The 26789-nt window shown below is 35.9% G+C and overlaps 1 protein-coding gene across 1 annotated transcript in view; it reads left to right on the forward strand.

Annotated features, from left to right (window-relative positions):
• The first annotated feature begins 1227 nt into the window (after positions 1-1227).
• LOC142238121 (uncharacterized) overlaps positions 1228-26789 on the forward strand; it is a 464847-nt gene continuing 439285 nt past the window's right edge. The window contains exon 1 of the mRNA XM_075309671.1: positions 1228-3280. The gene's annotated coding sequence lies outside the window, so the exon portion shown is untranslated. The remainder of the gene's footprint in view (positions 3281-26789) is intronic.

Here is a 26789-nt window from a genome sequence, read left to right on the forward strand (position 1 = left end):
TGGATTTTTTTTTTCAAATGTTTGAGAATTTATTTCGAAAACCTTGTAGCAGACTGACCAATCGAAGTATTATCCATCGCTAGCCACACTGTTTCCTATCTTCCTGGCAGCATCCGGATACCGCAACGTTTTTGTGTGTCATTTGACTAACTTCTCTTCATAAGAAAGGATCATTTCCGTTACCGGCATTTTCATCCAGTTTTTGTAAGTGTTGCAACACTGCCAGTATCACGGTAAGAGAAATTATACGAGAAACAAGAGATTTATTCACATTTAAATGCTTTAGGGTTCTACAAGCAGGCACTTGTGGTTTTCTAGCCAAATGTAAAGAAATCATACAATCGCGCTTGAATTCCATCACGAATAACTCTATTTCTGAATACAAGGATCAAAATGATTTTGTAGGTTTGTAAACAATAAAATGAACTGTCACTGGAATAAGTCTGTCAGATTTATGGAATGATAAAAACATGAAGTTGTTTGCAATACATATCAGTCGTCAGCACACAAACAAAAAACAATAGTTGAAAACATTTAATTAGCAATTAATTTAACTATAGCATGTATCATAAAAAATACGGGTTTAATGCACCTTTTTGAAAATTGTATATACTTTATATGTTTTGTTGTATTTTATCTATCGCATTTCTATCCACCATTGTTGCAAACCCTAGTTTGACCTTCCAACAAATACTTTCTTTATTTGATAAAATATACATTGTAAATTTTATATATTTTTCGTTGTTTCAATTATTACATATCATGTGGATCATCTTCGAATTCCCATTTCCCATTTGGAATGCCTCAAGAGCTGTAGCCTTATTGTGAATTATTTTACATTTTAGATAAATATTCTATACTTGGAAATTCTAATCAAAACATTAGAACCCATTGTCCCCCAAGAATACAAGTAGCAATTCAGAGATGCAGAGAGAGAGCGCCAGAGAGAGAACAAACAGATGTTCAAGAGTCATTGTTAAGATAGTGGGGCTGTTAATGTCGGATGGCTGCTGTGTTGAGTGCTCTCTGCTGCTGTATAACAATGGGTGTTTATTTTGGATGCTTGTGAATGGGTTGTTGTTGTGTGTAATATTGCTGTTATGAGAGTACTTTCTGGTGTTTGGAGGGGGCTGAGAGGAACTGTGTACGGCTTCTCCAATGAAAATGTATGCGAAACTGTATGCTTTACTACACCGAACTTTTGATTTAGTCGAGAAAATACTCTTTTGGAGTACGGGTTGAAATTTTTTCCATTAAGCGATAAGGCGCACGCTGTGAGAATTGCATTGACACACAGCTGATTTTTAGGTTTATTGTGGGTCTTTATTTTTTGTGAACGAATAGTTGTTGTAAGCTATGGGCTTGTGTTTTGTATTTCATGCCTCCGCTGCATAAAATATGCAAACGTCAGTGAGTGAAACAACCTCCTGCTAAAAGCAGCTGCAGCAGCAGCAATATTAGCAAGTGAATAAAATGTGGAAGTGAATTCATATTGAAATAATAAAACAAGAATCATGTAAAGTTTCTAAATAAATAAGTTTTAATAAACAAAACAAGTGTAGCAACCGCGACAATCACTACGTCTAAAACCAACACACCTATAGAAGAATAAGAAGAAGCAATCAAGCTTTGTAAAATGTCGGAAAGAGAATTCGAATAGTATTAACGTGCTAAAATACAAGCCAACAACAATTACCAATAACATAGTCAGTTGTCTATCATCAATAAGAATTGCGTATTCGCGTGTTCGTTCAACCGACATTTGATGCGATTTCACAAAATTCAGTAGTTGTAAAATAGCAACAGCAACAACAAAACCATCAATCAAAACTCGGTAACGGGTCTCCGCGAAACTGGTCGGAAGTGCAAATATGTTAAATCAATAAAATGTAAAAGCCCATACTGCTTAACTACATGGATATTCGCATATTGAGAATCCATCAAATAATTGTTTGAATCCGTCTCACCCTTAGGGGGATGAAGAAAAATTCATATAAAATTTATTGTTGGCCTTAATCTATGGCCCTAATTTTCTAGTGGTTGTTTGGTGAGAGTGTATGTTAAGTCAGTTTTCTGTTTTTACCCAAAGATATCTTGGGCATAGTCCAAAAATATTTCACGCTTTAAAATCACAAGCCTAGTAAAAATTCCAAGTGATAGTTAAACAAATTTATATTGCATTTTCATGAAAACAAAAATCGGTGAAATCTAAATGAAAATTTTCATATTGAGAGCAATTTGTATTGGGCAAAAAAGCCAGTGTATTTCCATGTGTTTGTGAGTACGCGTACTTGTGCTTGAGAATGTGTTTGTATAATTCATACGGAAAAGGTGAAATAAGCAAAAAATCCAAAATATGATTTAATTGGAATAAAACAAATTGCTCTATAGTTAAAATTAATTAATTAGTTAAAGAAAAATTGCATATAATTTCTCATTGCCTTTAAAAAAGAAAATTGTGAATATTAAAAAAAAGCCTCACTAAATCTTGGTGAAAGCTAAAATATTAAAAGCAAAGAAGAGGAAGAAGAAGAAGCCAAAACGTCGACAACATTGTTTGCAACATCATTTTTGTTGATTTCATTGTGGATATGAGTATTTCGTATGTGCGCGAGTACTTTATCGTTCTCTATCGCGCTCTCTCTCTACCTGTATCTCTCAAATAATAACAAATCTTAAGAAATTCTCATAAAAACAGCCAACAATATTCATATCAAAACCCCCTCTAACCCCTAACGGGTTTAAAATTCAACCATATGGATACTCACTGTCTCTCTCACATTCATGCTCGCTCTTTACTGTTAACGGCCTCGCTTAGTGTTTGTGAGTAAATGCGTAATTCTTAAATGGTAGAGTCCCCCACCATTAGTAACCAAGCAAAACGAAAACAAAACAAGTGAACAAGCACACACAAACAAACATACTCTCAATGTACAAACAGCCATCACCCCACCACCCTCCAAGAAAACAGCTGTTGACATAATTTTTGTTGTGTTTTTATCTTGTCTTCCTCATTTTATACTCATAACGACAACGCCAACAAAGGCGTATATTTCTCAGTCTCTCTCGTGTGTGTGTGCGCTTTGTACTCTAGTGAGGCCAACACAAACATCAACCTTGGCAAAATAGCTGTATAACGAATCGTATTTTGGTGTTACATTTTATTCACAAAGATTTGTGTGTTTATTTACTCCAAAAAATAAAAGAAAAACAAGTGCAAATAATGAATTTCCATCGATAATTGCTGTTTTATTCGGTTTTTTTCCTCAAAGATACTAAGGTAAGTTTTTAATACGATAGTTTAATTTAATATTAATGTAACCTATAGAATTGAAACTAATACCTTTGTTTTGTTGGTGGCTTTAATGATTTCTTGTTTCGTGTTTTTTGGTCTTTCGTCATATGCTGCGCGCTCTCGCTCTCTCTCTCTATTTACCACTCTTTTTTCATTTCTATTTGGCAGTGTGCTTCTGTTTGGGGGGCTCTTTTGTTATTGCGAAATTCCAGTTTCAAGCAAGGTGTTGTATTTGATGTTGCCATATGGTTTCATTTAACGAACGTTGTTATGGGTCCTTCACATTAAGATTTGTTCAGTTATATGTCAATTTAAAAGTCCGAGTTTCACGCGTGAACATTTTTTTAAAGGATGAAAACTTATTTACTTGATGTAAGTTATTTTAGGTTTTGCAAACAATACACACTCAACAATACAACACTCGGAAATAGAAAAAACAAGTGTATACAGCAGTAAGTTCGGCCGGGCCGAATCTTAAATACCCACCATCATGAATCAAATTTTATAGTTTCCTTTGAAATGTCAGGGGGGTTTGATGACAGATATTCTCCCAAATAGAGCAGTTCAACTAGTACACTTTCCGAACATAAATCTAAAGATTTTACCTATGAAAACTAAACAGATTCTGGATTTATAAGAACCATTTATTTCCATTTATTTAAGCAATTCAAAGCCTTTAAAAGGCCAAATTAACGAATTACAATGTACTACTCCAATTTTTGTTTGTGTTTTAGAGGAATCATTAACATCTCTCTTCTAGGTGTGCAAGAAAATGATAAAATAACGCCTTGATTTGAAATCTAAAATCTGTAGATTTTCATCTCCATTATTTAAATGATTACGAGCAGTAAAATCTGTAAATTTTATATTCAGTTTAAAGCAATTTTCATGATCAGTGCACCTTCTATACCCTCAAGAAGTGAAATCGGTCTATATGGAGACCTTACCAAATGGACCGGTAAAAACTAAATCGGATACACGTTTTTGTGAGTCTAAAATATCAGTATATTTACAATTTCAGGCAAATCGGATAAAAACTACAGTTTCTAGAAACCCAGTGAATGAAATCGGGAGATCCCAAGACCCAAAATCGGGAGATCGTTTTATATGGGGACTATATCAAAAGCTGAACAGATATAGCCCATCGTCGAACTTGACCTGCCTGCCGACAAAAGACCAGTTTGTGCGAAATTTCAGCACGATTGCTTCATTGTTGAAGACTGTAGCGTGATTACAACAGACAGCCAGACATACGGAATGACACTTATTATACCCCCGTCACCATTCTATGGTGGTGGGTATAAAAAGGATAAAAATGCTTCGCCTACCGCTTATCGCTATGGTTATATTTGCACCCTAAGTCCTTAATAAGACACATTAATATAGTTGTATGCAATGCCGAATATCTTTTCGAAATCTTGCGACTCTGAAAAAACTAATCTTCTCCGATTTACTTGAAATTGACAGAGGACTTGGTGGAGGTGGTGAAACAAATATAGGGTACCTGCTTTTTTGATATATGGCCGGTGAGGGGAACCACCTCTTTGTCAGACTTTTTAAAAATTGGGTTTATGTTCTCCGATTTGCTTGAAATTTTCAGGGTTGGGTGAGAAAGATCCGATAATTTATTTTTCAATATTTGGCCGGGGAGGGGCCTCCGCTTTGCCCGACTTTATATTAAAGTTTTATATGTTTTTGATATCTAATTGGGGAGGCGACCTCCCTCTTGGACGACTTTTTGAAAGTTCCTCGATTTGATAGACATTTTCATATTTTCGATATTTGGTTGGGGAGAGCACCTCACCTTGCCCGAAGTACAGTGAAAACCCCACTAAGAATTTACGGAGGATATTGTAGGCCGTTTAAAAATTATACAGGGTACCTGGTTTTTTGATATTTTGACAAGAGAGGGGACGACATTTTGAAACTTGAAGAAAAGTTCCCTTATTTTTTGGAAATTTTCACGGCATGTTGATGGTCGTCTCTAAAAAAAAAGCCTTTTTTTGATATTTGATCGGGAATCTCCCCTTTGGAATTGTGAAAAATCTAAACTTCTTCGATGTACTTGGAATTTATAGGGAACGTAGGGAAGGTTATGAAGTGAAAGTAGGGTATATGAGATTTTTTATATCTGGTCGGGCAAGTGAAAAGTAAGTAATAAACTTTAATTTACATGAAAGTAAGTAAACGAAACTTTAATTTACCTGAAATTTACCGGCAGCATAGACGGTAATTAATTTTTCGGTACATGTTCGGGAAAGGCATATTGCCGGTGTCCAACATTTTTGAAAATGTTATTATACTTAATTTTTTTAAGAATTTTTAAGTATTTAATATTTTCTCTGATTGATCTTGCATGAAATATAAAGTGTTTTTAGCAGTTGAACAAGAATACGTCATTTTCCGGTATGTTAAGAAGAGAGATACCAAACTACGCGTTAATTTTACAGAAAATATGAAGAATGGACCAAAGACTTGTATAAAGTCCATAATTTAAAACAAAAATTGGTGTGACGGTACCATCCTCTCTCCGACTTTTTGCTAAGAATATTAACCAACCCAAGCCAAACAATTTAAATCCTGCATATTCACCTCATGTCCGCATATACGCATCCATTTCTCCTTAACCTCAAACAAATAACGCCGTACTCAAGGTTTTAACATTTCTATTTTTTTTGTTTTAACAAAAATATTTGAAAACTATAAATTGTTTTAATTTTCTTTCCAAAATATAATTTTTATAAAATATATAAGAAATAAAATAAATAAATAAGAAACTCAAAAATAAACGCTCAGAAATGTCAACAGCATCGCTGAGAGAGGATAATCCACCGCTGAAAAGCTTTTCGGTGGTTGGCCGAAATTGAGATTGAATCCAGGAGCGTTTGTATGCAAGGCGGGCATGCTAACCAATACTCCACGGTGGCTCTCTACTTGCCATTGAAGTCAGCTGAAAATTTACACCTTAAAATTTACAATTTACACCGATTGGCTACCAGAAGTCAAACGCCGCACAGTGGTTCCAAATCGATTTGTTTTGGAAATAATTCTACAACTTTTTAACCGATAAAGATATCAACATAATTTGTTCTCTAAGTTGGTGAGTCCCTAGTTGGTCCACGGGCTGATCTGTAGGCGCCGCCAATAGGATTGATGTGGGCTGTCGTAATGGCCAAAGGTCCAATATCAGAATTTCAGTGTCACCTGTAGCGAAGTGTTAAACTGAAAGAAAATTACGTCTTCTGCAGTACAATAGGTGCTTCGTCTTTACAGGATTTAATCCTATACCATTCTCTCTTGCCCATTTCATCGTCATTCGCAAGTAAACGCGAAAAATGTTCTTCGTTGGGGATTGCCCTGTTTCTCATACCTTTGGATGTTGGTTTTTCCTAGAGTGGCTAAAATACGTCTCTCCTTTACGATTTTGGCATTTCAATCCCTTGATCATCATTTAAAATTGAAAATTTGCATATTACTGTTGCCGCCTTTTTCTTAACTTTTGAGCACATAACATCTGGTGTTGGCATATCGTTCATTAATCTCCCAAGTAATAAATAATTAGTTTTTATAAAATTTACCATATATTTTTCTAGATTTAATCTTAGCTCGATGTTTGAGAATTTTTTCGTTATTTCTGCCAACAACACGATTCAGTAACTCAGCAATTGTCAATAAACTGATTTACATGACGTGAATACTTTATCAGAGTCACGTGAACAATAATATTCAAAGTCATTACAATTTCGCTCATTATAAAAGGTCCACGTTTGACAGAAACTGTCCCTTGCCCTGTCTGCACCCCTTTGACTGCAGATATCTGGGGGTCAACGAATATTTCAAATATTGGAAACTAACCAATGACCGATTTGTTATTGCGAACCTTTGGACAATTGAATGGGAAAAATATTTTCCATATTGCAAATAAATGTATAGAATATATTTTTGTATATCGCCTATATATTGCTATCTGTTTAATGTTTACGGCCAGCGAAGAGGTTGCACAGATTAAAGGAATCAGTAAAAAAGTGAATGTTGTCCTACTTCATCCAATCGGCTATTTTTTATTTACACTATTGGAAAATTTAGGTCGCTGCCATTTGTGTTGGTACGAATTCTCTCCGTTGCACAATCCAAAAATGTTTTTTTAAAAATAATTTCAGATGTCTGTTCCGCATTGATAACAATTAAAATGTTGGGTTAACCAAGAGGTTCTTCTGAAAATTGAATGGTCAAACTTTCTGGATTATGAAAAAGGCTGAATGCTGTTTGCTCCTTATTCAAGATTATAAAGCATTGCAAAGAGGTTGTGACTTCTGTGAAAAATAATTATAGGGAAGTTTCGCCTACCCCTACCTTCTGGTCAGCAAACATTTTTACCACGGTCAGTCCAGAGTTCATTTTGGTTTATAGAGGAAAATTTATCAAGGCAGCCAGACCGATTCATTGCTCAATTTCCAAGAGCTTGACAAACTTCCACAATTCTTACCAATATACCATTGACACTATTGGACAAAACTAAGAATCCGAAAACTTCAGTCACTATTGTTCTCCATAAAATAGCATTTGTTAAATTTGCTAAAGCTGAGACCTAAGTAACCTACAACCAACATTAGTGCCGACTGAAGTAAAACACTCCTGGAATGTCTGAACAAGAGTATGTGGACAAGAGAAAAAAACTGCTTTCCAGGGGCACGAATTCCAGACATCCGTTCGAACTTCCCTGTGCGGGAATCAAGGTTGGCAGATAAGAAAAATGAGGTCTGGAAAGAAAAACAAGCCGCTTGGGAGAGCGACCGGTATGTAGCATGTCGTTCTCCTGGTGCAAGTATCTGGCTAATGCCTTTTGCGGATAATTTGTCGAGATTCCCTTTGGGATTCCGGAAAGATTCCCTTTGAGATTCCGGAAAGAAAACCAAAACGATCCTAGAATTTTAAGTCTCACGTGGGAGATCGACCAGCATGTGGTTCTCCTGACGCAAGTATCAGGCGAATACCTTTTGCAGATAATTTGTCGGGCTTTCTTTTGGACACATCAATGATGGTAGAAAAGTGGAGTGAGATCTGGGAAGAAAACCCAGATGATCCCAGAATCCTAAGTCTCACGTGGGAGATCGACCAGCATGTCGCACGTCGTTCTTCTGACACCTTTTGCGGATAATTTGTCGATATTCCCTTTTGGGGGCAACAAGTTGGAAAGAAAACCAATTCGATTCTAGAATGCCACGTCCCGACAGGGAGATCGGAATGTCGTTCTCTTGATGCAAGTACCTGTCGAAGGCCTTTTTCAGATAATTTGTCGAACTTCCCTTTGGGGGCATCAATGTTGGTCGAAAAGGGGAATGAAAACCAGGAAAAGATAGATCGGCCGGCATGTCGTATGTCGTTCTCCTGATGCAAGCACCTGGGGAATGCCTTCTGCGGATAATTTGTGGAGTATCTCCAGACTGTATACCGTGCAGGCAAAGGAAAATCATCTGTGTCGTCAGACTAGACAGAAGAGTGTATAACGGGCGACGTTTTCTACAGCAATTGGCCCAGACAGCTCAGAGGACGATGAAGCACGTTGGAGAGAATTGGGCAACAAATTCAGTGTTTGCCTTCAGGCAAGAAAGACGGCCAAGAGGTTCACAACAATTGGCCATTGGAGAAAATAGCACTGGATTCCTGTGTCACAACTTTAGTGTTTGCCCTATCAGTCATGAAAATCCAGACGTCTGGAAAATAGAGAAATGTATCCGCTCTTGAAACCAATAAAATAGGCACAACATGGAGATTCGTACTTTCCCCGCGATTAGAATGCTGAAAGCCATTTTCCTGATCTGCTTTGCAGAATATTTAAAATTGGGGAGAGAATGAATAGAAGACGTTCTTACGATATAGTAAATCTTAAGAACGCCTATATATTAGTGAAATCTCCATCCATAATTATCTTAAGAGATGAACGACCAACTATATGTCTGATAGACAACCCCAGTGGCCCACCATAAAGTTGGAAGACAATCCTATATTAATTAGAGGCAAAATATATTTGCCCAGGAAAAGGCGTTCCTCCTTTACACCGTTTTTGTTACAGCGGCTCCTCTACCACCGCGAGATGGGCAAGGAGATTAAGGTAAATATAAATGATTAGTCCTCTTTGTTTAGGGTCTTCTTTGTCGGCGGGATTCTTAAAAATCCTGTCCCAAAATCGATTGCAACCATTTTTAAGTCATGAACTAGAGAGGAGAACCAGAAGCTCGATATCGATATCTATGGCCAGAGAATTCCCGCGGACAAGAAGTATACAATTTTTGGTGTGACATTTGATAAACTGTTATAAAATTGATTGGAACACATATTGGGTGTGAAAACAATATACTAGAGGTAGTCAAAAGTCAGGTCAAAAGTACGACGGTCACCACACGTTCGCGACATTGAGAGATGGTTGTAGAAAGGGTACAGATCAATAATAATGAACGGGTATATTTAGGTATCCAGCTAAGAAGTGAACTTAGATGAGAGTAGGACGAAAGTCAGAAGGTCCGTGGGCACCTAAAATTGAGAGCACGTCTGTAGCAGAGCAGGAGAGGATGGTGCATGTCGGGCGTGTTTTAAGGACGATGAGATCTTGGAAAACTACATTTTTCACTGCCCTGCCTTTAGTAGGCAAAGAGTTAACCATATCGGGACCTGGCCCACACGCACAGAAAAAACATGTTTGGACATGGTTGCCGCATCCATTTAATGCTTATTTAGAGTATGTAATTGTCGCGAAAACCATGTATTTTGTCTTTGTAAAAATAATTTTCGAGCGGAGAAAAATTTATGTTGGCAATAAGCATTTAAATGGTTCTCAAATGCCGCAAACATGTTCTATTATTTAAATGATAGAATTTGAGACCATTATATGGTCAGGGAAATCATGTACCTTCAATTTTTTTTACTTTTTTGCAGAGAAAAAAGTATTTTTATAGTTTACGTATAGACATGTCTACAACCATTACATGGCCATAAAGACCATGTACATTGTTTTCGTGACCATTTAATTTTTGTGCAGCGACAAGAATTTTATAAAAACATTGAGTAGGTACACACGATTTTCATTTTGCGCGTCAGTCGTGTGTTGATTGTTTCTTGGAATGGACGGAGAATACGGAATTATTGTGTTTTGTGTTAATTTATTTATTCAGAAATGGCACGTGGTTTTGTGTGAATACAAAAAAGGAAAGTGTAATTAAAAAAAATGTACCTGGTTTTTGTTCTGCATTTTGATATATGGTATAATTTATTTTTATTTACATGATGTCTGCGTTTGTACATTTGATGGACACGAAGTAAATATGGAATGATTACTTATTGTTGAAATTGAACCGACAAACCTTAATGTATTGCTCTCACTAAATATATTAGAACACCATAAAATTCCATTAAAATACTTATTACGCATACTACGAGTATATTTGTTTTTTTTTTCATGCTAATTTGCTACATAGATTTATATTCGTTTTCCCACCAAACTGCATTCGATGATTATGACTGGGTCTTTGCCCATTTAAAAATAGCTCAGAGAATAAAACGTCACCTAGTTTTAATTGGAAAACAACAAGATTTGCAAGCTAAACTAAATAGACTTTAGCATGGGATTGAGTTGATTATGCATGATGGCTTTGCTCAAAACCAGTATCCAACTAAAATTCTGTCTACGCTCTAACTATTGGCGTTTACTCATAAACCGGTAGAAATGAAAAATACAAAACGAACTGATAACTCTTTGAAACAAATTAGAAGTCTATGGATATAATAGGGTTAATTATTCCCCTATTTATCTAGGTAATGGCGCCTAAACTGAATTAAACGAATTGTAAGGAGGTGAAATAAATTTGAGTCAATTTTATTTAAGAAAATGTAATTAATAATAAAACAAAAAAAAAATATTTCAACAAATGAGTAAAGTTTTGTGATGGAATGTGTAATGGAAAGATTACCTAGGCTATTTAATCGTATTAAATTTTATGGCTACTTAAAGGCGCCATTTGGAAAATTTTGCTACATTGATTTAAAGTAATTTTGCCAGATATATTTTTACTAATGATAAATGTTTTTGTTTTGCCAAAATAAATTTAACCATAATAGTGGAAAGAAAGTTCAACAAAATTCTTATTATAGACGAAGGTTATATCAAACACTTCCCGCTGTAAACCATGCTTGGAATATCTCTGTATCGACTTAAATTACCTCACTTTCTGGACAATTGGATACAAATTGCGTTCAATGTATTTTCCTACTTCTTCTACCACACAATGAATTAAATGGAAATACGTTAACAGTCGCCTTATCACATTGCACCAACGGCGGAGTTGCCATAACAACGTCCAACGATTATTTTAAGACTTTTCATGGCCAAAGAAAAACAAATGCCGTTCATGAAATTAAGAACGCCCGTGGACGAAATCGTGAACATTCCGTTTTGATTTTTTGTGAACGTCCGTTCACGATTGTGAAACGCATTTTTTTCTATTAGTGTAGATCAGATTCTGGATTTATAAGAACCATTTTTATTTGAGTTTTAGAGGAATCATAATCATTCGTGTAAGTGTGTAAGTAAATGATTAAATAATGCCTTGATCTAAAATCTGTAGATTTTTACCCCCCTTTTTTTAAATGATTACGAGAAGTAAAATCTGGAAATTTTACATTCAATTTCAAGCACTTTTCATGATCAGTGCTCATTCTATATCGGTCTATATGGCGGTTCTAGAATCTAGACCCCAAATCGGAGGGTCGATTTTTAAGGCGGCTATATCAAAACATGGATCGATACACGCTATTTTCGTCACACGTATTTGTGGTCCTAAAATACATCTTGATTTTAAATTTTACGCAAATTGGATAAAAACTATAGATTTTATAAGTCCAAGAAGTAAATTCAGAAGATCGGTCTATATGGGGGCCATACCAAAACATGGACCGATAATCATAATTTTCAGCACTCCTGTTTATACCCTTCACCATTAGGGATGGAGGTATATTAACTTTGTCATTCCGTTTGTAACACATCGAAATATTGCTCTAAGACCCCATAAGGTATATATATTCTGGGTCGTGGTGATATTCTGAGTCGATCTGAGCATGTCCGTCCGTCCGTCTGTTGAAATCACGCTAACTTCCGAACGAAACAAGCTATCGAGTTGAAACTTGGCAGTAGTTGTTATTGAAGTAGGTCGGATGGTATTGCGAATGGGCCATATCGGTCCACTTTTACGTATAGCCACCATATAAACGGACCCCCAAATTTGGCTTGCGGGGACTCTAAGAGAAGCAAATTTCATCCGATCCAGCTGAAATTTGGTACATGGTGTCAGCATATGATCTCTACCAACCATGCACCCATTGGTCCACATCGGTCCATAGTTATATATAGCCCCCATATAAACCGATCACCAGATTTGACCTACGGAGCCTCTTGGTAGACCAAAATTCATCTGATTCAGTTGAAATTTGGTACGTGGTGTTAATATATGGCTTCAAACACCCATGCAAAAATTGGTAGAAATCGGTCCATAATTATATATAGCCCCCATATGAATCGATCCCCAGATTTGACCTCCGGAGTCCCTTGGAAGAGCAAAATTCATTCGATTCGGTTGAAATTTGGTACATGATGTCAGTATATGGTATCCAACAACCATGCAGGAATTGGTTCATATCAGTCCATAATTATATATAGCCCCCATATAAACCGATCCCCAGATTTGACCACCGGTGCCTTTTGGAGAAGCAAAATGCACCCGATCTGGTTGAAATTTGGTACGTGATGGTAGTATATGATATTTAACAGCCATGCCAAAAGTGGTCCATATCAGTCCATAATCATATATAGCCCCCATATAAACCGATCCCTAGATTTGGTTTTGGAGCCTCTTGGAGGAGCAAATTTCATCCGAGTCAGTTGAAATTTGGTACATTGTGCTAGTATATGACCGTTAACAACCATGCCTAACTACGTCCATATCGGCCTATAGTTATATATAGCCCTCAGATAAATCGAACCCCAATCACACAAAAATTGGTCCATATCAAGTTCATATTGTATATAGTCCCCATATAAGCGACCCCCATAATTCAATTCTGGCTCTCTACAAAGTATGGACCAACTCACAATTTAGAAAACGATGTTAAGAAGTTTTAAGATACCACAACCCAAGTAATTCGATTGTGGATGACACTCTTTCGTAGAAGCTTCTACGCAATCCATGGTGGAGGGTACATATTTAATTCGGCCTGGCCGAACTTACGGCCGTATATGCATGTTATGGTCCTAAAATACCTCAAGATTTCCGATTTGAGGCAAATTTGATAAAAACTACGAATTTTAGAATCCCAAGAATTATAATCGGGAGATCGGTCTATATGGGAGCTATATCGAAACTTGGACCGATACTCACCATTTTCGGCACACATCTTTATGGCCGTAAAATACTTTTAGTTTTCAAATTTCAGGCCAACTGTATAAAAACTACGGTTTCTATAAGCCCATGAGCCCAAAGCAGGAGGTCTATTTATATGGGGACTATATCAAAACCTGGACCGATATAGACCATCTTCGCACTTGGCCTGTCTGCAGAGAAAATACGAGATTGTGCAAAATTTCAGCACGATAGCTTCATTACTGAAGACTGTAGCGTGATTGCAACAGACAGACAGACATACGGAGATGGTTATATCGTCTTAGAATTTCTCCCTGATCTTTATATACTTTATATAGTCGGAAATCGGTATTTGGATGTGTTACAAACGGAATGACAAACTTATTATATCCCCATCAACATTCTATGGTCTAAAGGAAAAAATAATCTAAGTGGCACCTCTGTTTCTTTCCGTCCTTTTATTCGTTTTAATCATGTAGTCTGCTATTTAGCTTTCTACTCTCTAACCAGCAGTCGCCTAGAAGATATCACTCTTGATCATACAATAAAATCCTGTATTAAAATTTGAACCTCCCACGTTATTTTTATTTTGGTTACACTGGTTTTGGAAGATGTAAGTATTTGTTTTTGTGCAAATTTCACCATCATCCAGTGAGTCTGAGTTCCATGTCAAAGTGATTCTGTTTCTCTTGAATCAATAGTACCATGTCGGAGCCTAAGTTCCCCGTCTATCTTTAAAATGTGAATCTCATCTTCGCACGTCTCGGTCTCCAGCCAAATTTTTTGAACCTAAGTTCATTTATATAATCTCTCATTAAATTCATCACTGCCCATGAATTGAAAACGGGAAATCGGTCTTTATGAGGGCTATATTGACTTACTATTTGAGTATTTTTACTGGTTTGGCAACATGAGACCGAGCGTTATCGTGCTCCAATATTGCCTTGTCATGCCCTTCCACATGTAGCAGCCGTTTATCACTCCATGCTCGGCTCGAACGCATCAGTTGGGTTCGATACAAAGTTTCTGTGATCTTTTCACTCTGATTACCCCACTCAGATAGTCCCACTCCAAATATGCAGCTTCTTTCCCTGGATATTCGGATGTGGATCTAACATAAACTCCATAAGGAATAAGTTACAATTTTCAACACACTGTTAGAAGTCTTAAGATTTTTATCCACACCCAAGTAATCACACAAAAATTGGTTAAAACACTCTTGTGGCCTGGTGCGTTGTCTTGATGAAAAATTATTTTTTTGTGTTGTAAGCCAGGACGTTTTTTCGAATTTGTACATTTAATTGATCCAAAATGTTGCAATAGTACTCTGAATTTATTGTTTTGCCCTTTTGCAGATAGTCAATCAATAAAATACCTTTGAAGTCCCAAAAAACCCTTACCATAACCTTACCAGCCGATTGAATTGTTTTTGCCTACTTTGGGCCATTTCCTCCAGCTTCAGTCCATTGTTTGGATTGTTCTTTTGTCTCTGGAGTATAGTGGTGGATCCATGTCTCATCAACAGTTATGAAACGACGCTTAAAATCCATTTTATTTCGCTTAAAACGATCCAAACCAGCTTGAGAAATATTCATACTTATGCGTTTTTGATCGACTGTTAACAAATGCGGCACCCATCTTGCAGAAAGCTTTTTCATCTGTAGTTCTTCATGCAAAATTAAATGGACTCGATCATTTGAGATGCCCATGATATTAGCAATTTTACGCACGTTTAATCGTCGATCATGTAATACCATATCATGCACTTTGGCTACAATTTCTGTTGTTGCTGCTGTTTTTGGACGTCCACTACGTGGTTCATCCTCAATGCTTGTACGACCACGTTTAAATTCAGCAACCCAATTTTTTACTGTTGCATATGAAGGAGCACTTTCACCTAACACATTCACCAGACCATTATGAATTTATTGTCCCGATATACCTTTTTTATGTAAATATTTAACCCTTTCACTACCGATGTCCACTTAGAAGGACATTCGAAAAAGACACCAAATTCTATTTTCCCACTTAGCTTCGATTTATTTCTCGATGTTATTTTAAGTAGAGGCTTTAATCTAAATAAGTTATAAATATTGTCCATATTGGTGAGGTCTAAAATAAATTTGTATAAACTTCTTTAACAATAAACGAAAAATACGAAAATTTGATATAATTTTTCTACTGTATGTTTCTAGTAAATGGACATTTAGACAAAAATTATAGCTGATACTTTTACGGGTTCTTTTTTGTATTCTTTCTCACACTTTGAAAGATATTATAGGCCAAATAGCGCTTATTTTCGTAAGGCCATTTGGTCACAATTCATGAAGCATGTTTTCAGAACAAGCTCATATTGCTTTTGAAGTAATTGAGGTAGGTTTTCAAAATTAAAATTTTTGTTCTACATGCTGTTAGTACAAGTAAAAATAGATGAAAAATAACAGTTTTTAACATTAGGTTTATTTCGGTAGTGAAAGGGTTAATGACAGCACGTATTTCTAATTTTTCCATTGTAAAACAAGCATGTACGGCCGTAAGTTCGGCAAGGCCGAATCTTATGTACCCTTCACCATGGATTGCGTAGAAACTTCTATGAAAGACTGTCATTCACAATCGAATTACTTAGGCTGTGGTATCTTAAAACTTCTTAACATCGTTTTCTAAATTGTGAGTTAGTCCATACGTGGTATATATTAGACAAAAAAGTTATGTATAGTTAAGTCTACAAATAATTACGAATCGATATGGACTTTTTGCACGGTACGTAGAGAGCCAGAATTGAAATACGGGGGTCGCTTATATGGGGGAAATATAGAATTATGCACTTGATATGGACTAATTTTTGTGTGATTGGGGATCGATTTATATGAGGGCTATATATAACTATAGACCGATATGGACCTAGTTAGGCATGGTTGTTAACGGCCATATAATACTAGCACAATGTACCAAATTTCAACTCACTCGGATGAAATTTGCTCCTCCAAGAGGCTCCAAAACCAAATCTCGGGATCGGTTTATATGGGGGCTATATATGATTATGGACAGATATGGACCACTTTTGGCATGATTGTTAAATATCATATACTACCACCACGTACCAAATTTCAGCCAGATCGGATGAATTTTGCTTCTCCAAAAGGCACAGGAGGTCAAATCTGGGGATCGGTTTATATGGGGGCTATATACAATTATGGACTGATATGAACCAATTCCTGCATGGTTGTTGGATACCATATACTAACATCACGTACCAAATTTCAACCGAATCGGATGAATTTTGCTCTTCCAAGGGGCTCCGGAGGTCAAATCTGGGTATCGGTTTATATGGGGGCTATATATAATTATTGACCGATTTCGACCAATTTTTGCATGGGTATTTGAGACCATATACTAACACCACGTACCAAATTTCAACCGAATCAGATGAATTTTGGTCTTCCAAGAGGCTCCGGAGGTCAAATCGGGGGATCGGTTTATATGGGGGCTATATATAATTATGGACCGATGTGGACCAATTTTTGCATGGTTGTTAGATACCATATACTCACACCATGTACCAAATTTCAGCCGGATCGGATGAAATTTGCTTCTCTTAGAGGCTCCGCAAGCCAAATCGGGGGATCGGTTTATATGGGGGCTATAAATAATTATGGACCGATGTGGACCAATTTTTGCATGGTTGTTAGAGATCATATGCTGACACCATGTACCAAATTTCAGCCGGATCGGATGAAAGTTGCTTCTCTTAGAGGCCTCGAAAGCCAAATTTGGGGGTCCGTTTATATGGGGGATATACGTAAAAGTGGACCGATATGGCCCATTTGCAATACCATCCGACCTACATTAATAACAACTTCTTGTGACAAGTTTCAAGTTGATAGCTTGTATCGTTCGGAAGTTAGCGTGATTTCAACAGACGGACGGACGGACGGACGGACAGGCTCAGATCGACTCAGAATTTCACCACGACCCAGAATATATATACTTTATGGGGTCTTAGAGAAATATTTCGATGTGTTACAAACGCAATGACAAAGTTGATATACCCCCCATCCTATGGTGGAGGGTATAAAAATTGCAGATGCGTCTTTTTTGAGCACCTGTTTCTATATGAAGGAGTTGCCAGATCGAAACAAAATTTAACATGTGTTCATAACAGAGATGAAAGTTTCCAAAACAATTAACTTTTTCCTGTTTATACCGCGCTTTTTGTGCTAGGCTAAGAAGTTTCCGAACTGCCCTCGTATATTTGATTCATGTTGAATGTTTTTTATAACAATTACAAAAAAATCTTCGGATATGCTATCAATGAATTTTCACCGCCTAAATTAAAGGTTAAGTATTTAAGTTTGTCACAAATGTGTGGAATTATATTAATCCCCGTTTTCGTGAAGCTTCGTTAGTGCTACGTTAGCTAACGACCTTATATGTTAAACCATTCTATGGATATATCTGTCTATATATTCCATTAACTTTAACTGCGAAAAATTGTTCAGTTAAACTTAACCGGTGAAAAAAAAATATTTGAAATTAGCTTTCTGTTAACTTGTAGTTAAAGCCTAAAAGAGCTACATGAAAATAGCCGTAAATCAGCATAGTTGTCGCCAACTCGTTTGGAATTCATATAAAATATATTCCTGTCAAGAAAGGTTCCTCCATATTGAAATTCTTCAATACGTCACATGGTCTTAGTTCATTTGTTTTAGCTGTTAACTCTGGCAGAGGACTGTTGAAAAAAAGGCAACAACAACACTACGTGAATTATTAACTGCAATAAATGTCGCCGTAGTTACCCATTCCACAGTTCATGCCAGTTGATAAAGGTAGTCGGTCAAAATGTTATTGATACTTTGTGAGTTAATTATTTAGGTGAGAAGGGGGCGTCGATTTAAAATGTTGGTCTCTCTCTCTCTCTCTTAGCTGTCATATTTTTTTCAGTTTGTTTTTTGTTATTTACTTAAAAAAAACTTGTTCGGCTTTTTGTAGTTATTTTTGCTTTGTCTTTACCTCCTATGTTTTCTTACATGTTTCTCAATCGCAATTGTGGTAATGATAGAGTTACCAGATATAAAGAAAACAAACGCACAAGATATTTTTAAATATTAGAGTATTATTGTTGTTGTTATTGTTGAGTATCAATCACCAGGTATTGATTGGCACATGTTGTTGGAGCCTATGTGTGTGTGTGTGCGTATGTATGGATGTGGGTTAGTTGTATTACAATTGCCATTGCTTATCATCTACTCGAATTGACTGTTTACTCCAAATTATTAACAGCTGATTAACTGATAATTACAGTTGCTCTTAATCGATCTTCTTCTCTCTTTCTCATTGAGGTTTTTGTTTTTTTTTCTCAATAAATTAATTAAAAACTATTGACATTGATATTCAAAATGGCAAGATTAGTGGTGGGGAATGGAATTATTATTTATAGATTTCAATATTTATGAAATTGTTATGTGTGGTAGTATGTAAGCAATCCATTTTACTTGGACACAATTTTATTTATAATTTGTAACTGTTAAGATTTCCACTGAGACTTACAAATTCAATGACAAATACAGCACACTTATACAGTTCGATTTTACACTTTATAATTTAAAATAAATAAATAATAATATTATAAGACACTTATAAAGGGTGATGTCTTTAGCTATTATCTTCTTGGCAACAGCTCACGAACGTTTCGTTCGTTTTGTTTCCCTGTCAAACATGTCCATAGGTTAGGTTAGGTTAGGTGGCAGCCCGATGTATCAGGCTCACTTAGACTATTCAGTCCATTGTGATACTACATTGGTGAACTTCTCTCTTATCACTGAGAGCTGCCCGATTCCATGTTAAGCTCAATGACAAGGGACCTCCTTTTTATAGCCGAGTCCGAACGGCGTTCCCCATTGCAGTGAAACCACTTAGAGAAGCTTTGAAACCCTCAGAAATGTCACCAGCATTATTGAGGTGGGATTATCCACCGCTGAAAAACTTTTTGGTGTTCGGTCGAAGCAGGAATCGAACCCACGACCTTGTGTATGCAAGGCGGGGATGCTAACCATTGCACCACAGTGGCTCCCAACATGTCCATGAATCGTCTGACAAACGCACACTAAAACAAGTATATACGGCCGTAAGTTCGGCCAGGCCGAAGCTTATGTACCCTCCACCATGGATTGCGTAGAAACTTCTACTGAAGACTGTCATCCACAATCGAATTACTTGGGTTGCGGTAACTTTTGCGGATGACAAGGTATCTTAAAACTTCCTAATACCGTAATATATACCACGTAGTCCATACGTGGTATATATTAAACTTAAAATGGCGCATTAAATACGTATATAATTAAGTTTAAAGTTGCTATAGAAATAAAATTTTGACAAAATAAAATTTTGACAACATTTTTCATAGAAGTAAAATTTGGACAAAATTTTCTATAGAAATATGATTTTAACAAAATTTTCTATAGAAATAACATTTTTACAAAATTTTCTATAGAAATAAAATTTTTACAAAATTTTCAAAAGATTTAAAATTTTGACAACATTCACTATAGAATTAAAATTTTGACAACATTTTCTATAGAAATAAAATTTTGCCAAAATTTTCTATAGAAATAAAATTTGACAAAATTTTCTATAGGAATAAAATTTCGACAAAATTTTCTATAGAAATAAAATTTTGACAAAATTCTCTATAGAAATAAAATTTTGCTAGATTATTTTTGCTCGAGTGGCAAGCATGATTATGAACCGATATGGACCAATTTTGTGTGATTGGGGATCGGCTATATATAACTATAGACCGATATGGACCAATTTTGGCATGGTTATTAGCGGCCATATATTAACACCACGTTGCAAATTTCAACCGGATCGGATGAATTTTGCTCGTCCAAGTGGCTCCGGAGTTCAAATCTGGGGATCGGTTTATATATGGGCTATATATAATTATGGATTGAATGGTTCCTAGAGACTATATACTAATACCATGTACCAAATTTCAGCCGGATCGGATGAAATTTGCTTCTCTTTGAGGATCCGCAAACCACATCTGGGAATCGGTTTATATGGGGGCTATATATAATTATGGACCGATATGGACCAATTTTTGCATGGTTGTTAGAGACCTTATACTAACACCACGTACCAAATTTCAACCGGATCGGATGAATTTTGCTCCTCTAAGAGGCTCCGGAGTTCAAATCTGGAGATCGGTTTATATGGGGGCTATATATAATTATGGACCGATATGGACCAATTTTTGCATGGTTGTTAGAGACTAATACCATGTACCAAATTTCAGCCGTATCGGATGAAATTTGCTTCTCTTTGAGGCTCCGCAAGCCAAATCTGGGAATCGATTTATATAAGGGATATATATAATTATTGACCGATGTGGACCAATTTTTGCATAGTTATTAGAGACCAATTGCTTCTCTTGGCGGCCTCGCAAGCCAAATCGGGGGATCGGTTTATATGGGGGCTATACGTAAAAGTGGACCGATATGGCCCATTTGCAATACCATCCGACCTACATCAATAACAACTACTTGTGCCAAGTTTCAAGTCGATAGCTTGTTTCGTTCGGAAGTTAGCGTGATTTCAACAGACGGACGGACGGACGGACATGCTCAGATCGACTCAGAATTTCACCACGACCCAGAATATACTTTATGGGGTCTTAGAGCAATATTTCGATGTGTTACAAACGGAATGACAAAGTTAATATACCCCCATCCTATGGTGGAGGGTATAAAAACGCATGTCCGCACCTAGAGGAGGAATATGATCACCCCAAACATGTTTCAAGAGCAAAATGTTATTTTTGGACAGCGAACATGGAATCTGTTTGCCGCAACCATGCCATTTTCTCGAATATTATGTATCTGATTTCGGCAACCATGCCTATTTTTGCCGAGAAAACAACATATGTGCGACAGAAATGTTCCATGTTCACCATTCAAAAATAACATTTTGCTCTTGAAACAAGTCTGGGGCGATCATGTTCCTTCTCTGCGTGCAGTTCCAAAGCTTTTGTCTTTCCACTAATGGTTTTGGTATTGATTCCTAGCCAAAAAGCGGAGAATTGAAGTAAGCATACATTTAAGACACAATTCGCTTTTAAATGTGGGTTTTGCATACTTGATTCTAGGAAACAAAATGTTTTATTCTTGTTTTCAGGTTTTTTCTTCCTGTGCTATGAAAGTCCTATTTAAGTCCTATTTAAGTCCTATATAAAGTCCTATTTAAGTCCGACGACTTAAATTTCCAAATTCAGACTCGACTTCACGTGGAATTTATGTTATGTTTCAAGCAAAAAAGTATTTAAAATAAAGTGTTAAATACATATCCAGGACCTACCTCAATTACTTCAAGAGATATATGAGTTTGTTCTAAAAACTTGATTCTGAAATTGTCACCAAATGCCCTTACGAAAATAAGCACCAATTTTTCTATAATATATTCGGAAGTGTGAGAAAAAATACAAAAAATAACTCGAAAAAATATTAGCTAGAATTTATATAGTAGAAAAATGCTCTCAAAATGTCAGTGGAATAACGTGAAGACGTATTTGTGCAGAGAAAATTCTTTATTTCTTTACAATATATATTTTATATATATTTACAATATATATTTAGGATGAAATTTAAATTTCCCCTTTGACAAGAAAAGACTAATTTTAAAATGTTAATATATAAAATTCATAAAGTTATAGTACAAAGTAATAAACAAAATATAGATTTTACAGGTAACAACACGTACTTTTCGTTTATCGTAAGGAAGTTTATAAAACTGCTGGAAAATATTTATAGCTTATTTAGATTAATGCCTCTACTTTAAAATAACATAGGGAAATAAATCGAAAGTGGCGAAATTGAGTTTGGTGTTGTTTTCGAATGTCCTCCTAAGTGGACATCGGTAGTCAAAGGGTTAAAGCTAAGTTTACCTTAATAAAATAAAATGTTCTTTCATGTTCAGGTACCAATTTTAAAGTCGGATCACTTAACTATAAGGACAAAACGACTTTATTGTAAAGTTTATTGACTTTTGGACAAGGAAAAAACTTTATATCGGAGAAATGCGTCTTCTATTTTAAGCAAAATTCATATTCGTATTTTAAGGACATGAAATCTATGACCTCACGACAATATTTTTTTCATTGCACAATACTGGCAAATTATTGAATTTTATTCTCAACATGCCTGCTCTGTTAATAAAGTCTACTGGAAGGATTTAGATGTGAAACCTTTCAAAATACAGCTGATGCAAGAATTGAAGCCGAACGACCTATCGAAATGCAGAATTTTTGGTGAATGGGCTCTTGGAAAGATGGTCGAAAATTCACTTTTTTTTATCGAAAAATTGTGTTCAGTGACGAAGCTCACTTTTGGTTCAAACAATTTCTCAGTTAAACTGCTGCTAAATTTAACATATTTTTATGGTAAAACAAGTAAGGAAAGTCTAAAGCTGGGCGGGGCCAACTGTAAAATACCCTGCACCACTTTGTAGATCTACATTTTTTATACCATCTCAAATCCTTCAAATTTGTTGGGAGTCATATATTGGTTTAAGTTCTCATATTTTACTTAAATCTGAACCGATTTGCACAAACTATTTTACACTTCTTAAAACCATCTACATTTCAAATTCAAATCGTATAATGGCCTGGGGCGGAGCATAATGTTAGTAAAAACAAGTATATACAGCAGTAAGTTCGGCCGGCCGGCCACCATCATGAATCATTCTAAAAGCCCAAAAAATAAAGTCGGGAGATCGGTCTATATGGGGCTATACCAAAACATGAACCGATAGGCACCATTTGCGACACACCTATTTGTGATCTTAAAATACCTATAGATTTTCAATTTCAAGCAAATCGGCTAGAAAATATAGTCCCTAGACGCCTCAGAAGTAAAATCGGGAGATCGGTCTATATGACGGTTATACCAATAAATGGACCGATACACCTCAATTTCGGCACACCTATTTGTGGTCATAAAATACTTCTAGATTTCAAATTTCAGGCAAATGGGATAGTAAATACAGTTTATAGAAGCCCAAGAAATAAAATAGGGAGATCGGTCTATATGGGGGCTATACCAAAACATGCACCGATACGGACCATTTGCGACACACCTCTTTATGGTCCCAAAATACCTCTAGATTTCCAATTTCAGGCAAATCGGATAGAAAGTACAGTTTCTAGAAGCCCAAGAAGCAAAATCGGGAGATCGGTTTATATGGAGGCTATACCAAAACATGGACCGATACACCCCAAATTTGTGGTTCCAAAATACCTTTAGATTTCCAATTTCAGGCAAATCGCATAGTAAATACAGTTTATAGAAGCCCAAGAATAAAAATCGGGAGATCGGTCTATATGGCGGCTATACCCAAACATGAACCGATACGGACCATTTCCGACACACCTCTTTACGGTCCTAAAATACCTCTAGATTTTCCATTTCAGGCAAATCGGATAGAAAATGCAGTTTCTAGACGCCCAAGAAGCAAAATCGGGAGATCGGTCTATATGGTGGCTATACCAAAACATGGACCGATACGGGCCATTTGCAACACACCTATTTATGGTCCCAAAATACCTCTAGATTGCCAATTTCAGGCAAATCGGATAGAAAATACAGTTTTTAGACGCCCAACAAGCAAAATCGGGAGATCGGTCTATATCAGGGCAAAACATGGCCCGATGGGCACCATTTTCGGCACACCTTTTTGTGGTCCACAAGTACTTCTAGATTTCCAATTTCAGGCAAATTGGATAAAAACTACGGTTTTTATAAGCCCAAGACCCCAAATCGGGAGATCGGTTTATATGGGGACTATATCCAAACTTAGACCGATATAGCTCATCTTCGAACTTGACCTGCCTGCAAACAAAAACGAATCTGTGCCAAATTTCAGGACGATAGCGCCATTATTGAAGGCGGTAGCGTGATTACAAGAAACAGACGGATGGTTATTATCGTCTTAGAATTTCTCCCTGATCAAGAATATATATACTTTATATAGGCGGACATCGATATTTCGATGTGTTACAAACGGAATGACAAACTTCCCAGCAAAAAACTCGTCGCCAAAAAAGGTTTTTTTGGATCGGGATGTGGTGCAAAATTGACGCAGAAGCGATGAATTTAACATGGGCTTGTCATAGGACGGAAGTCCTCCATTTCAACTGTCGTTGCACTGAATTTGCATCACTTCTTTAGGTGTGATCCGAATTCAATGTTTTGGATGTAAATTAAAAAATTCTGTAATATTTTGTGAAATAAATAATTTTTATAATTTTTTATAATTTTTAATGGATTCTAACTCTTATCGGAAACGTTTGATCTCAAATATTTTCAAAAATCTACAATTTTTTCAGATTGGATTTAGCATTTTTTTTTTTCGAGAAAATTTAAATGATTTGTACCATTTTATGAATTCTTACTCCATTTTTAACCTATTTGAAACAAAAAAGTTAAAATTACCCATTAAAATATGAAAAAAAAAACAAGATATAAAAAATTGAATTAAAATAACTTCCTGCGTAGTTAAAATAAAGTTGTGCGTTTGGAAGAACTTCCAAATTTTTTTGCTGGGTTATTATACCCCCATCACCAGTCTATGGTGGTGGGTATAAAATATGAGAAATATTGATAACTAAACCCATTTTTATTCAATTTCGCAAAAGTGTCTGGACGATTTATCAGTCGATAGATATGCATGAGAGGTAAAGAAAATTTTTAATATTATTTACAAGCTTTGTATTTTACAGTGGCAATTGTACAAGGAAATTAGGGTATTTTGGTCATATTTTCCCAATTTGGAGGAATCTATTATTAGGACTTCCCTAAATCTGAGTTGATTTTGACCAAAAATTTGGTACTCATTGCTCAAAACTTAACTGTACTCTGTGTAAAAATGCAAGTCAATTGGTGTGAAATTTTAACCACCGGTTGTCATACGAGTCTAAATCTGGCGAAAAACCACCAACCAAATTTGGCATGCAAAATTTTACGTAAATCGGAGTAAAACTGTGGCCTCTGGGGTCATATCAGTCTAAATCGGTCGAAAGATATATATGGGAGCTATATCTAAATTTGAACCGATTTTCACTAAATGTGGAATGCACAGTAAGATCGTGAATTATACTCCCTGTGCAAATTTTCACGTAAATCGGAGTAAAACTTTGTACTCTGTGGTCGTATCGGGCGAAATATCTTCGCAGACAGACGGACGGGCATGGCTAGATCAACTCAGGGGCCGACCCTGAGCAATGTTGTCAAATACAATTTTAACCGTATAGTATATCATTCTTACTTTTTTTGGGAATCGTACCAAAAGTTTCTTCTGCTTTAGTTTATATAGAACTTATGTATACGGTCATTGAACTTTATACCCATGTTTAGTTCATAAATATTTGAGATATGTTTAATAAAAGAAAAATGTCATTGGGCTGTGAAAAATTCAAAAAAAAAAAAATAATAAAAATAATAATAAAATTCAACTACAAACAAATATATATAAATATTTTTATACCCTGCGCCACACTGTGGAACAGTGGGCATGTTAAAAATTCAAATTGTTTATTTCGATAATCTAGTTCATGGGTCACCTACCTTTCTACCTTAATTCAAATCCCTTTCTCTGGCAAAAAGAAACTCGGTTAATCAATTCAATTGCCTCCCAGATAAATAACCATTTCAGAGAAAAAAATCACATGAATTTAAATACCTTTAATTATAGATTTTTTTTTTAAATAATTTTTATCACAAAAACCTCAATCATAAAAAACACCAATAAAAGCAACGCCACCGGTATGCATGCATTTGAGTTCACATGTAAATGCGATTAATTTACTAACAAAAGTATAATCATTTATTTTATTATTTTTCATCGTATTTATTTAATTAAAATGTTGACCTGCTGCATTTTAATTTGAATTGCAAATATTTATGGTAATCGTAATAATGCAATAGACCAAATTAAATTTGGTTTTACAAATGTGGAAGTGGAAGATATTAATGTATGCCCAAATTTGGCCACAATTGGGAGGTGTCCACTACTGAAAGTTTAATTTTAATGTGATA

This window comes from Haematobia irritans, chromosome 5 (genome assembly GCF_050003625.1).
Source record: "Haematobia irritans isolate KBUSLIRL chromosome 5, ASM5000362v1, whole genome shotgun sequence".
NCBI classification, from domain to species: Eukaryota; Metazoa; Arthropoda; class Insecta; order Diptera; family Muscidae; genus Haematobia; species Haematobia irritans.